The 14,086-nt window shown below is 55.5% G+C and overlaps 1 protein-coding gene across 4 annotated transcripts in view; it reads right to left on the bottom strand.

The window, feature by feature from the left end:
• Positions 1 to 14,086, bottom strand: part of SEMA6C (semaphorin 6C) — a 218,665-nt gene that overhangs the window by 123,626 nt on the left and 80,953 nt on the right. The window contains exon 1 of one of the 4 annotated variants that reach the window (XM_077319850.1): positions 10,901 to 11,173. The exons of 2 other annotated variants lie outside the window; for them this stretch is intronic. The gene's annotated coding sequence lies outside the window, so the exon portion shown is untranslated. Of the gene's footprint in view, positions 1 to 10,900; positions 11,174 to 14,086 lie in introns of those variants that run through there. One more of the 4 variants, XM_077319881.1, reaches the window with a different exon arrangement.

Raw genomic sequence — 14,086 nt, 5'->3', positions numbered from 1 at the left:
CTCTGCCAAGCGTCTGCAGGTGGGGCCTGGAGAGCTCCCAGAAGTACAGCTCATCTGCAGACTACAGAGATTTGTTCTCCCTGGAGGAAAAGGCTGCTCTGGAGGGGGGACTCTGTGGCATTACACCCCACCCTCTCCAAACCAATGCCTCTATACCCCAAACCCTTTCCACCCCAGTAGCCAGCTTGGAGAATCAGTGTGGTGCTGTGGTTAAGAGACATTTGTGGGCAGAATAAAACTTTACAATCAAGTCGGAGTCCAGTTTCACCTTTAAGACCAGCACCGTCCGGTGTCTTGGTTCAGAACCGCAATTTCTAATCTGGAGATCCAGATGTGACCCCCCCCTCTCCTCCACATGCAGCCAGCTGGCTGACCTTGGGCGAGTCTCAGTCCTGTTAGAGCAGCTCTGTCAGAGCAGTTCTGTCAGAGCTCTCTCAGCCCCACCTACCTGGCTCATGGGAATTATAGTCCATGGACATCCGGAGAGCCACATTTTTTCCACTCCCGTATTACACCAAGTCCCCAACTCTTTGGCTTTTCCTCCTGAAGGTGCTCCAACCTCTTCCCCTTCTTGGTTGCCCCGCCTTTGCACTGGCCCAAGTTCTCCGGAAGAAGGATAGGAGACAAACTTAAGTGTAGTTAGAGGGAATTAAGAGGGGGGGGAAATAGGAAAAGAGGTTAAACAGACATCGATGTTTCTCCCTCTGCAAAGTCAGACAAATTTTGCAAGAGGAGCAGAGAGGGAAAGAGACGCTTCCCCATTAAAACAAAGAAAAACAAACTTCAAAATAAATGAAGGCGTAATTGAAGATCAAAGACAATGAACTCTTTCATAGGAAAACATTGGTTCTTATGTTCTTAATCGCATGCTTTTAGAGGGTGGGTTCTGTCGGGTTGTACCACTCTGGGGTTCCCCGCCCACCTGACTTTCCTCTGGGTCCAAAACGCCATGCTCTAACTAAGTGCATGCTCTAACTAACTATGCTGCAATCTGCAGGGGGTGGACTAGATGACCCTGGAGGGCCCTCCTTCCAAGTCTGTGATTCTATGACTTCCCGAGAATTGCAGTGACCTTTTCCACCGTGCAGGGAACTCCCGTCTTTCAAGCTCTCTGGCTTCCGGGAAATTCTTGCAGGCCCACCTGGGGGCCATAAAAGACCTACAAACAGAGCAGAGACTGGAACGGAGAATGAGACAATTGGGGATTAAGCAGCTTCCTTTAGGCAGGGAAAGCTGGGACAGAAACCTCTCCTCCTTACAAGAAGAAGCGGAGATAAAATTAGATATCCTGACTGAAGTCCTCTGTGGCAGGGCAATCAGAAGGACCAAAGAAGAACCCTGCAGGATCCATCCAGTCCGGCCTCTTGTCTCACCCAGGGGCCAGCCAGTTCCTCTGCAGGGTCAAAAACATAGCAGCGAGGCCGAGGCTGTGCCCCTGAGAAGAACAAAACAGAGTTTCGCCACCAAAATCTTGGAGTTTCCCAATCTGGATCTTGCAGCCCTACCTTCCAACCATCTGCTGGTGGCTGGGGGTTCATGGCAACCCTAGGTCAGGAGGACCCCGTGAGCAGCAGCCCTTACTTCCAACCCTCTCCCCCTCCACCTGTGGCCCGTCTGCACAAGGATGCTAAGCCTGGGGCCAAAGGTGGGCCCTGCATTCCAAGACAGATTCCCCCGTGACCTGATAATCCCACAAACCAAGCTTTGTTCTGCTGCTCCAAATACAGAGAGAGAGAGAGAGAGAGAGAGAGAGAGAGAGAGAGAGAGAGAGAGAGAGAGAGAGAGAAGGGCCCTGATTCCAAGCCGACATCCCCTTCCTCACCAAGGGCAGGAGAGAGTCAATAAAAAGCACAATAAAATCAGAGTCCAGTAGCACCTTTAAGACCAACAAAGATTTATTCCAGGCGTGAGCTTTTAAGTGTGAGCATGTTTATAGTCTGAGGAAGAGTGTTTGCACTCGAAAGTTCACGCCTTGAATAAATCTTTGTTGGTCTTAAAGGTGCCTGACTGGACTGATTTTCCAAGGGCAGGAGACTTCATCTTCTCCCCCAAGGACTGAGAATTTGGGCCTTTGGCCTCTACTCATGTTGTTCAGCCCTTGAAGTCCCTCTACTCCCCAAGACAGAAGGACAGACAGACTCACAGGCTCCCCCCTCTGCCACAAATTATGTTGGTCTCGAAGGTGCTCCTGGACTGTGGTGGGATGCCAATCCCCAGGCGGGACCTGGGGACTGCCCTGGTTTTATTGCTCATCTCCAGGGGACAGAGACCAGTCCCCTGGAGGAAACGGCTGCTTTGGAGGGGGGACTCCACAGCATTCGACTCCCTCTGCCCCAAATCCCCCCCCAAAATTCTCAGCTCCACCCCCAAAGTCTCCAGGTATATCCCAGCCCAAAGCTGGCAATGCTGTTCCGGCTGAGACAGACCAACCAGCCAACCCCTCTTGGCTGATTCCAACCATCCTGGCCCTCTTTCCTTGGGGGCGGGGGAAAACCGGGACCCGGCTGGCCTCCCCCAAAGGGCTGCCTCTCCCTCACCCCACAACCGGCCCCCACTGTCCTAGGAGGTTCGGCTGTGGGCTGCCGCTGCCCCCCCATGCCTGCACAGCCCCCTCTTTTGAAAATTATTCTTACTGTATATATCACCTTGAAAGAGAAGCCCCAGCAGAAGGCAAGGAAGGGACGGGAATCTCTTGCTGTCCAAAGCAGATGGAGGCGAAGTCAGCGGGCACGCTCCTTGTCTGAGGGCAGGAGGGATACGGGGGGTGGGGGGGACACAGGTCGAGGAAAGTGCCCTTCCCACTGACTCACACTTCCCCCCTCCCGGGCCGTCTCTCCTCCTCCAGCCCTCCTCCTCCAGCCCGTCCTGCCCGGTGGGAGACCCGTCAGGCCTGATTGGCAATTAGAGATGCAGAAGTCGCCTGTCACTGCTTAAAGCCTCACCGGAACAAGCCGGTCGAGATGTCCTCCCTGTACTTTTCACCCCCTCGGACGCCTTTGTGCCATTCCTCCTTTGGGGGAGGTGAGCCCAGCTCTGCTCCAGACCACCCCCGTCCAGGGCAATGGGCCTGTCTGGACAGGATCCTCGCCCCCAACGCAGGCTGCAGCGATGGGTCGCTTGAGCGGCACGGAAAAACACTTCTGGGGGATGGCCCTTGAGGAGGACAGGGGCCTCGGTGGGGTACTGCAAGGCCAGAGAGTCTGCCCTCGCAAGAAACTCTCTCCCCCGGAGGAGCTGATCTCTGTAGTCTGGAGAGGAGCTGCAATTCCAGGGGATCCCCAGGCCCCCCCTGGAGGCTGGCAACCCGAGCCTAGCTCTAAAGAGTCTCCTGTGGACACCGCTGCTCTGAGGACGGCATCTGCGGGGCTCCCTTTCTGCTGTTTTCTTCTCACAACAACCTTGCGGGGTAGGCTGGACCAAGAGAGAGCCACTGGGCATTTGAAGTCCTGTCTTCCCATGCTGAGTCCGATGCCGTGGCCAGCACTGCAGGGCTTCCTCAGCCTCAGACCCTGAAGTCCAAGGGAGAGAGTCCAATAGAGACCCCAGGACATGTGGGGCTGCCCTCTACCAAATCCAACTGTCCATCAAGGTCGGAGATGTCACAGCTAGAATCATAGAGTCGGAAGGGGTCTCCTGGGTCATCTAGTCCAACCCCCTGCACTATGCAGCTCCGCAGGGCCTGTCCCATGGCGCTCTTCTGCCAGGCCAGTCCAATAAATATGGGCCTCCCCCTGCCCCTCTCAGGATGCCCCCCTTGAAGAAAGCGTGGGTGAAGGCCCTTTAGGTAGCCAGCCAAATGCCCCCTGGAGAAGCTCAGAAGCAGAGGACAAAGCTTTTCGCCTTCCCCTCTCCGGCCCCAAAGTGTTTGGATTCCCAGGTAGACTGCCTGTGTCCCTGGAAGCTCCATTCACTGAACAAGGTTCATTAGTAGACCTGTAGTCTCCCCTGATGTCTGAAACACAGCTACTGGGACTGACCACACTTACTCAAAAGGCAGATGACCAAATTTAAGAGACCCCCCCTCTTTTGTGGATAATACCCCTCAAAAACCAATTCTTGTCCCTGTGCAAGTGCAGATACCCTGCCTCTGAAGGTGGAGGCTCCATTCTGGCACATGGGGCACTGGCATCCTGTCCCTTCCCCCAAATCCCCTTTGGAAGCCATCCGAGCCGACAAGCCAAATCAGCTGCCCCAGAGCTGAGCTCCATTCTGCAAGAAACGTTTGGGCCAAATACGTATCACCCAAGACCTACTCCAGCTCCACCTGCCAGGAAAATCATTACCCCTCCAGGAAAAGATCCCTGCCCCAACACACTTCCAATTTAGACATGCACCAAGGGGGCGATTGGAGGCTCCGGGCCTCATCCGTCAACCCCGTTCTTAGAAAAACAAAGCCGGCTTTATTAATCCCGCAGGTTTCCGTACGCCCAACCACCACCAGCCGTTCATCTTGGCTATTTCAGACGCCTGCATCTATATAAAGCAGCCCCAACCGCGGCAGAAATTATTAAATTCACGGCCAACGCAGCCGCCGTGGATCGATCTCTGTCCAGTAAGCCAAACAGTAATACAATCAGGGAGTCACAGGTTCCATGGGGCGTGGGGGGGGGCGTCAATGCGTACAGAGCGCCAACCCGGCAGTGGCTTCCAGAGCTTTTAACCCTGGAGGAGGCCCCAGTCTGAGTCTCCTTTCGGCCACAACCTCGCTGGGTGGCCGTCGACAGCCGGCTCATCCAGGGAAGGTCTAGCTTCAGGAGGACACCTTGGAGCTGCGCGCCAGGAGAGCCATGCCAGGGAGTAGCCAGGAGGGAAAAGCTCCCAGCCAACGTGCTGGAGGGATGCTTCCGGTCAGAGTCAGCAATACTGAAGTAGACGGACTCTGTTGGAAGGCAGCTTCAGAGATTCGATATGGGGTGAATACACCAGCCGACTTTCCAGGGCTGGAAAGACGGATGGGAAGAGCTGTTAAGTGGGGAAGGGGCCTGGCTCAGGGGCAAAGCCTCTGCTTGGCAGGCAGGAGGTCCCCGGTTCAATCCCAGGCAGCATCTCCAGTTAAAGGGTCAAGGTGGTTTTGCCATGGCCTGCCTCTGTGTAATGACCCTGGATTTCCTTAGAAGGGAAATGGGATTTTTGGCTGTATCAGATGGAGTATCGGGTCCAGATCACGGGAGGTGATGGTACCGCTTTACTCTGTTCTGGTTCGGCCTCACGTGGAGTCCTGTGTTCAGTTTTGGGCACCACAATTGAAGAGGGATGTTGACAAACTGGAGCGTGTCCAGAGGAGGGCAATAAAGATGGTGAGGGGTTTGGAGACCAAATCGTATGAGGAAAGGTTGGGGGAGCTTGGTCTGTTTAGCCTGGAGAGGAGACGACTGAGAGGGGATCTGATCACCACCTTCAAGTATTTAAATGGGTGCCATGTAGAGGATGGAGCAGAATTGTTCTCTTGCCCCAGAGGGATGAACCAGAACCAATGGGATGAAATTAATTAGAAGAAATTCCATCTAAACATCCAGAAGAAGTTCCTGACAGTCAGAGCGGTTTCTCAGTGAAACAGGCTTCCTCGGGAGGTCGTGGGTTCTCCATCTTTGGAGATTTTTAAGCAGAAGCTAGATAGACATCTGACGGAGATGCTGATTCTGTGAAGGCTCAAGGGGGTGGCAGGTGACAGTGGGTGAGCGAGAGGGGTGGTGAGTGTCTTGCTCAGTGCAGGGGGTTGGACTAGATGACCCAGGAGGTCCCTTCCGACTCAATGATTCCAGGGGGTCTCCCATCCAAGAGCAAACCGAGGCCAACCCTGCTTAGCTGCCTTCAACAACTTTTGGACTCAGCTGAGCTTTCAGGCTGCCTGGAAAAAGGCAGCTATCTTTTTAACCTCTGTTATAAGCCCCTGCAAGCGGCCAGGTCCAGAAGCAATGGCCTAGAAGTACAATTATTGATCGATCAATCGAGAACACTAAAAACAAAACAAGCCTAATGATTATCCAATGGCCCGTAAGAGAAGAGGTCCCCCAGCAGGGCCAGAACTCCAGGAGCCCTCCCACTGTGGCCCCCCAAGCACGAAGGAGAGAGAGCATTCCTGCCCCCAACAAAATGTTCTGTCTAGGCCTTGGGGCTAAGAGTCACTTGAGGACTACAGCTGAAGAAGTTCATCTTGAACTCCATGTATTCATGGTTCTTTGGGGGGAGAAGGGCTGCCTTTGATCTGTTCTCTGCCTCCTTCTCCTGAACTTCACCCAGTGCTCACGAGTTCTTGTCTTGTGAGGGGAAAGAAAGGGGGGGGGATCCTCCTTTCTCTGCCTTCTGCCTCCCCAGCAGCATCGTTTTGCAAACCTCTCTCACAGCAGTCCTCCCTTCAGTCCTCATTCCTTCCATGCAAGAGAGGCCCCCCCCCCCCGGCCCCTTTAACCTTTCCAAGGAAGCACCTGCAGAGTCAAGGGATCCCACACACACCTGCAGGGGGGTGTGTGTGTGGAGGATGAGCCACCAAATCGCAGCTGGTGTTTCCAGGGCAAGGCAGGAACCCTAAAAGTGGCAACAAACCTCCTCTCAGCACCTGGATCTCCCTCGCAGTTCTACCCCCTTCAAACTACCCCTCGCTTTAAAAAAATAAAAACCAGAACCCACCCGAAAGGAGTGGAATTCTCCCCCAATGTCAGGCAACCACAGTGGTCAAGCAGGAAGTCCAAAGCACCCAGATGACACACAAAGGAGAAGAAAGGGGGGGGGGCTGGAGAGACCCAGGACTTCTTGCTATGCAGGCCCCAGGGAAAGTGATCTTTGAATGCCAGAGGTGGTCAAAACTGCGGCCCTCCAGATGTCCATGGACTACAATTCCCATGAGCCCCTGCCAGCGAACGCTGGCAGGGGCTCATGGGAATTGGGTCCATGGACATCTGGAGGGCCGCAGTTTGACCACCTCTGCTTTAAGCCCCCAGAAGAAGAAGAAGAAGAAGAAGAAGAAGAAGAAGAAAGAAGAAGAAGAAGAAGAAGAAGAAGAAGAAGAAGAAGAAGAAGAAGAAGAAGAAGAAGAAGAAGAAGAAAGAAGAAGAAGAAGAAGAAGAAGAGAAGAAGAAGAAGAAGAAGAAGAAGAAGAAGAAGAAGAAGAAGAAGAAGAAGAAGAAGAAGAAGAAGAAGAAGAAGAAGAAGAAGAAGAAGAAGAAGAAGAAGAGTTGGATCTTATATGCCGCGTTTTCCCTACCCGAAGGAGGCTCAAAGCGGCTTACAGGGAAAGGGGGGGGGGGAGAAGAGGGTGACCGACTTGCCAGTTAAATCAGCTTACACTGGCCCTCACACACATTTCTGCAACAAGGGGCCCGAAGATCTCACCAAAATTCCCAATTAACGTGGGTCCATGTTTGAATGGGTCAAGGGTGCGAGGGGGGAGGTTTTGCCATGACCTCCCCCGTCTCCAAGCAGGGCTCCCACCTTTTGCAAGTGTGCGACAGGCAGATGTTCAACAGGGGCGGTCTCCCCACCGATTTGGAGGAAAGCTCCACAAGGGGCATGCCTGTTTCCATGCAGCTGTTCGAGGGGACCAGAGCGCCGGTAAAGGGGGAGGGGGGGAATCTGATAGGGGAGGGGCAAATCAATGGCCATGGAGACGGAATGGACAATGAAGGCAGCAGGCCAGCAGGGCAGACTTAACATTCCCCACACATCGGCCCCCGCTCCGTCCAGGGAGCAAGCAAACTCCCTCTGGAGTTCCTGTGAGACACATAAACACTCAGTGGTTTGGGAAGGAAGGAAGGAAGGAAGGAAGGAAGGAAGGAAGGAAGGAAGGAAGGAAGGAAGGAAGGAAGGAAGGAAGGAAGGAAGGAAGGAAGGAAGGAAGGAAGGAAGGAAGGGACAGAAAGGGGGAAGGAAGGAAGGAGTTAGAGAAAGAGGAAGAAAGGAAGGAAGGAAGGAAGGAAGGAAGGAGATAGAGGAGAGAAGGGGAAGGAAGGAGATAGGGAAAGAGGAAGGAAGGAAGGAAGGAGATAGAGAAAGAGGAAGGAAGGAATAGAGTTGGAAGGGACCTCCAGGGTCACCTGCAAAACGCAGGAAATTCACAACCACCTGCCCACCCAGAACTTCCTGTCCGTTTCCCTTTTAGATCGCCACCTTGGGGGAGGGGGGGCAAATCTCCCCCTTACAGATCAGTATTAAAGAGACCCGGCGTGTTTTAGTGGTTAAGAGTGGCTGACAGGCATCTGGGAGTCCCAGGTTCGAATCCCCTACTTGTGCTGTGAAAGCTCAGCCTCGGGGCCAGTTACACTCTCCCAAGAAGGCCTGCCTCGCAGGGTGATTGTAGGGGGAAATGGAGGCGAAACGGATGACTTTGAGCCCCTGTGGGTCTCCATGGAGGAGAAAGCTGGGGTACAGCATTCTCCCTCCTTTAGGATGCTCTGGGCTGATCCTGCGTTGAGCAGGGGGGTTGGACTAGATGGCCTGTATGGCCCATTCCAACTCTATGATTCTATGATACAAATAAGCACACAGTGAAGTTTATGGACTTTGACAGGAGTAACTCTGCAGAGGGATATCCCTGCCCAAGGATGTTCAGCTTTAGGTTGAGATTACAGGGATTCAAGGGGGATAAGTCTATCAAGGGCTGCTAATATGGTGACCAAAGGCCTCCCTGCCCTGGGGTTGACCCTCCAGACGCAGGGGTAGTCAAACTGCGGCCCTCCAGATGTCCATGGACTACAATTCCCATGAGCCCCTGCCAGCATTTGCTGGCAGGGGCTCATGGGAATTGTAGTCCATGGACATCTGAAGGGCCGCAGTTTGACTACCCCTGAGGAACCAGTTTGCCCGGGAAGCTGGACTAGAATGGACCCTCCCCAGTCTGACCCAAGGTTTTGGGGGTAATGTGCCTGCCCCACAGGGTCATTGTGAGAGCCAAATATCACTCTGGGGTCTTTGAGGGAAATGACTGGAAGGGGGTTTTTTGAACCGCCAGAGTTCTCCGTGGGATTAAAATGTAACAGGAGTGTTTTGGAATCGTAAAACAAATAAACTAGCCCTCATTAACTTTCCAGACCAACCAATATCATCAGCGTTTTTGCAGAGAAGATCGTTGCCCCCCCAAAAGCTCCGGCGGAGACCCCCCCCTTCCAGTTCTTACAGGCAGAGGCCCCAGAGCACGAACTCCTTCTCCCTGAAAGCTCCCTCACAGGGTTGTTGTGACAATAAGGACAAGGAGGGGGGAAACCATGCAGGCCACCCAAGGCAGGAGGGGAAGCCCAACTGCACCAGTTTCTGTTCACCCCCCCCCCCCCCGCCGCCTGCCCCATTTCCACAGCCCCCTGGCCTTTTGGGCCCATTGTTTTGTCCCCCACGGATTCCTCTGGTGATAACATCACAGATTCACAGCGCTGGAAGGGGCAGTGCGGTCATCTAGTCCAACCCCCTGATGCCAGAACCCTGCAAAGTAGGCCGATGCTTTCCTGGCGGGAGGCGGGAGAGAAGATCCGACCGACTCTTAGCCCACGCCCTTTCTCCTGGGCAAGCAACCAGGCGCTGTAGCGCACTTCCTCACAAGTAAGCCCTCAGGGCATCGGGCTCCGCGGGAGTTGGGGGAGACGCCGAGGAAGGGACGGAGCGCGGCCGGCCACAGAAGCCCGGCCATTTCCCCGGCAGCTGGCGCGCGAGGGGGCTTCCTCGCGAGTAAAGCCGCGATTGGAGGACGGAGAAAACAAGGCTCTGGATTTTCTCCTTGCACCCCCCCCCCCCCAAAAAAAAGAAGGCAAAACAGGCAAGGGCCGTTGCAATCACCCCCTCCACCCACCCACCGGCGGTGCAAAAGCGTCCCCCGAATCCTAAAACTTGCAGAGGCCGAGCTTTCCTGGGGTCCAAAGGAAGGGGAGGGCCCGCTTCCAATCCATCAGCTGAGGCCGAGTACAAGCCCCCGCCCCCCCCCCCCGGCCTTACGGTTCCAGCGCTCCCCCCCTCCTCTCCCTTCCCCCCTCCCTCCCAGGCCTCCAGCTGTGTGAGTTTTGGCCGCGCTGGACTGTTTCAAAACAAGAGGGTTTTTTTGGCCGCGGACAGGATGGGGAGGCGGGAGAAGCCCCACGGCCAGCAGGCGCGCTCCCGCCCGCCCGTGCACGCGCACACACAGAGAGACCCTGGGGCTGCCAAACTCCCCCCCCCTTCCAAAACAATTATGGGGAAAAGGGATGGATGGATGGGGGGGGCGCGAGGATCCAGTTGGGATGTGCCTTTTCCAGCGAAGGGCGGCCCCAGAGCTCTCTCCGGGCCGCGTCTTGCAGGCAAATCTCGGATCCGCTCAGAGGCTCAGCGCGGTGCGCAGAGGAGCCATCCCGACCGCCCCCCCCCCCCCCGCCACGACCTTCCTGCCAGAAGTTTCAAGCCAAAAACAACGCGCCAGAAGAGATGCGGGTCTCGGACCCGCGGCCACCAAGACGCGCACACACGAACACCCCCCAAACACGCGCCTCACCCCCCTGGAACTCCCGGAGGAAACAAGCAAACTCCCCCCCCCCGGAAAGCTCAACTTCAAAGCACGTGGGAAGGCCTTTGAAGTGGCCCGGGTTGTCCGAAATATCGGGGCGCGGGGAGGGCGAGAGGAGAGGAAAGAAATGCCCCCCCTTGTTTTTTCTGCTTCTTTTTTGGAAAGAGGACGAGACGGCTCGCAAGGAAACGAGAGGGGGGGAGGAGAGGCGACTGAAATTGACACGAGCGAAACTGACCAGAATGGAAACGGAGGGGCTCCGCGGAGCTTTGAAATTGACACGAGCGCCCGGTCTGGCCAGGAGGCTGCGGGGCGGCAGGACGGGATCGGGGCCCCCCGAGCATCGCCCTCTCCGGAGCGCAGCGCCCAGGCGCCGGCCAGCCTCCGAGACACACACAAACCCACAGACACACACACACACTCGCCGAATCCGGGCGCGCTTACCTTGGGAGCGAGGTGGGGGGCGGCGGGGGCAGCTCCTTCTCGCCTCTGCAGAGGAGACCGCCGAGACGTCCGGGGAGGCGCGGAGAAGGGCAATCCGGAGCCGCTTGGCCGCTCGGCCTCTCCGCGGGCGCGATTCAGTGCCTGCAACTTCGCCTGGCCGGGGCCGCGGAGGACGGGCAGGCGGGGGAGCGCTGGAGCCCGGGCGCCGCTTCCAAACAAAGCCGCTGGCAAGCCAAGGGCTCGCAACTCGACGCCCAGCCCGGGCGGGCCCAACCCTTTGCAGCAGCCCGGGCCAATCTGCGCCCGCCGCTCCGGCGCGCCGCTCCGCCTCCAGCCGCCCGGCCAGCGCCGCCCTCGGCCCGCCTCTCCCCTCCCGTCTCCTCCCCTCCCCGGCGGCGGATCGGGGCCCCCGAGGTGTGTGCCTCTGGATCCCGGGGGAGGGGAAGGAGGAGGTGCCCCCCAGGTAGGGGCCACGCCAAGACCCCCAGCCAAGGGATAGATCAGCTGCCGGCCAAGACCGGCCTTCCAGCTCCCGGGCGCCCTTCAGCCGTGTCCCGGGCAGGGCCCCTGCGAGGTAGGCCACGCTCTCGAACCCCGCGCGCGCTGCGAAGCTGCCTTTATGCCGGAGTAGACTTTGGGTCCTCAAGGTCAGTATTGTCTACTCGGGCTGGCAGCTGCTCTCCGATCTCCGCCTGTCGCCTTTAATCTTCACAACAACCCTGTGGGGTAGGCTAGTTACGAACCCTGTTCCGATGCTGCTGTAGCCCTAAAGGATGGCTGCCCCCGTCTGCGGGAGGACAGCTGGATTCGAGTCCAGGAGCACCTCAGAGAGGGACGAAGGAGAAGCTTCCTGGAATCAAAGCTCCCTTCATCAGATATGAGTAGGAATGATCCTTGGGTCTTTCTATCCCAGCCCAAAGGCAGGAGGGCTGTTTGCAAAGAATGCAAAGATACAAGGCGCTTTGGAACAAAGGGGAGAGACACAGGAGCGGATAACTAGCTACTTAAACCCAGCTGCACTCCTATTAACCTTGGCAGCCTCTGGATGGGACCTTGAGCTGTAAACTGCCCACGCAAAACAGCATTTTCCGAGAATAATGTGTTACCACTTGAGGTGTGACTGCTACACCACTTGATAGAATCCTAGAATCCTAGAGTTGGAAGGGATCTCCTGGGTCATCTAGTCCAACCCCCTGCACTATGCAGGACACTCCCATCCCTGTCGCTCATCTACTGTCACCTGCCACCCCCTTGAGCCTTCACAGAATCAGCCTCTCCGTCAGATGGCTCTCCAGCCTCTGTTTAAAAACTTCCAAAGATGGAGAACCCAGCACCTCCCGAGGAAGCCTGTTCCACTGAGGAACCGCTCTGACTGTCAGGAACTTCTTCCGGATGTTTACCCCAAAATTCTTTTGAATTAATTTCATCCCATTGGTTCTGGTCCTTCTCTCTGGGGCAAGAGAGAACAATTCTGCTCCATCCTCTATATGGCAGCTTTTTAAATACTTGAAGATGGTTCTCAGATCCCCTCTCAGTCGTCTCCTCTCCAGGCTCAACAGACCAAGCTCCCCCAACCCTTCTTAATATGACTTTGACGGTCCACTTCAGCGTTGGGGTACAGAACCACGGAATGTGGGTATTCATCATGGCCCAACGGGCCCCTCGTCCACCAACTTGGTGGATGACTCAGTATAACCAGGAGAACCCGCAGGGGTGTGTGGTAAACCCACTCGCTCCCCACATCTCTGCAGGTAGAAGAGAGGTGGCCAGCCCGGAGACACGGCTGACCGGAGCCGATCGATGGAAGCCCCAACATCCAGGTGATTAAGAGCTGCACAAATGCTGCAGTCACAAAACTTCAAAGGAGGGAAGGAGAGGTTGCAAATTTGGGTGAAAGCAGCTCCATTTGATCTCCATAACCTAGAACCATAGAGCTGGAAGGGCCCTCAGGGCCATCTGGTCCATCCCCTGCACGGTGCAGGATAACACTAAGGAAAGGCCCACAAGGATTCGACTTGCTGTGTAACTTATTTATTAATTAATCTTGAAATTCATATCTTGCCACACCCAAGCAGCTCATGGTGGGTTACAATATCTCTAACCGCTCCGCGGGAGCGGTATAAATAAAAAAGTCAGGGCAAGGGGGGTGGGCCGAGTCCGGGATGGGGGAACAGAGCCCATTGGCCCCTTCGTCCCGGACTGACAAGCAACGGCCCAATCAGCAGGCGTGAAGCGGGAGGGGGGGGGTTGCAACACAGTGGGGCTGCTCCTTTGCGCGGCCTGAAGCCGTGGAGTCGGGCGGGGGGAGTGCCTTCTAGCACCCGTTGTTTCCCACATACATTGTATTCCCACATTACAGGAATAAATCACCCCTCCCCCCCATTAAAGCCACTCAAGTATCATCAAAGGAGACTAATAGACTAATAGGAGACTAATACGAGGAGGTTCCGGCAGGTCTGCAGACTTGTTGTTTGAATGGGGCCGAAGACCAGGTCCCCCTGGGGGAAGACCAGTGCGATTGTGCTGCAGCCTGCCAAACTATTCACCATCAGTCCCAGGAACATGAGCATCGTGCTTTCCAGGGAGATGGGACAGAGCTCTTTGTACTCTACCAAACTGCAATGGAGAAGAGGAGAGGAAGAGGAAGAGGAAGAGGAAGAGGAAGAGGAAGAGGATGAGATGAAGATGAAGATGAGATGAAGATGAAGATGAGTTGGCTCTTAGATGCTGCTTTTCTCTACCGGAAGGAGTCTCAAAGCGGCTCAAGTTGCCTTCCTTTTCTTCTCCCCACAACAGGCACCCTGTGAGGGAGGTGAGGCTGAGAGAGCCCTGATATTCCTGCTCGGTCAGAACAGTTTTATCAGTGCCGTGGCGAGCCCAAGGTCACCCAGCTGGCTGCATGTGGGGGAGCGCAGAATCGAACCCGGCATGCCAGATTAGAAGTCCGCACTCCTAACCACTACGCCAAACTGACTCTCTATCTGAAGGCAGTAATAGCAACCTGATGAATCAGGGTTTTAAAAAATTATTGATTTCTCAGACGCTTCATGGGAAAATCCTGGAATAATTAGCCATGCATGTCCAGGGAAGGGGGAAGGAATCTTGAAAAAAAGAACTCCTGAATCTTTCCATGAGATCATCTCCTCCTGGATATGGGAATGCCTGACACTGATAGAGACTGAGTTA

The sequence above is a fragment of the Paroedura picta genome, chromosome 1, assembly GCF_049243985.1.
Source record: "Paroedura picta isolate Pp20150507F chromosome 1, Ppicta_v3.0, whole genome shotgun sequence".
Taxonomy (NCBI): domain Eukaryota; kingdom Metazoa; phylum Chordata; class Lepidosauria; order Squamata; family Gekkonidae; genus Paroedura; species Paroedura picta.
Note: the sequence above shows the minus strand (reverse complement) of the source record. Positions and strands in the feature narration are given on the sequence as shown.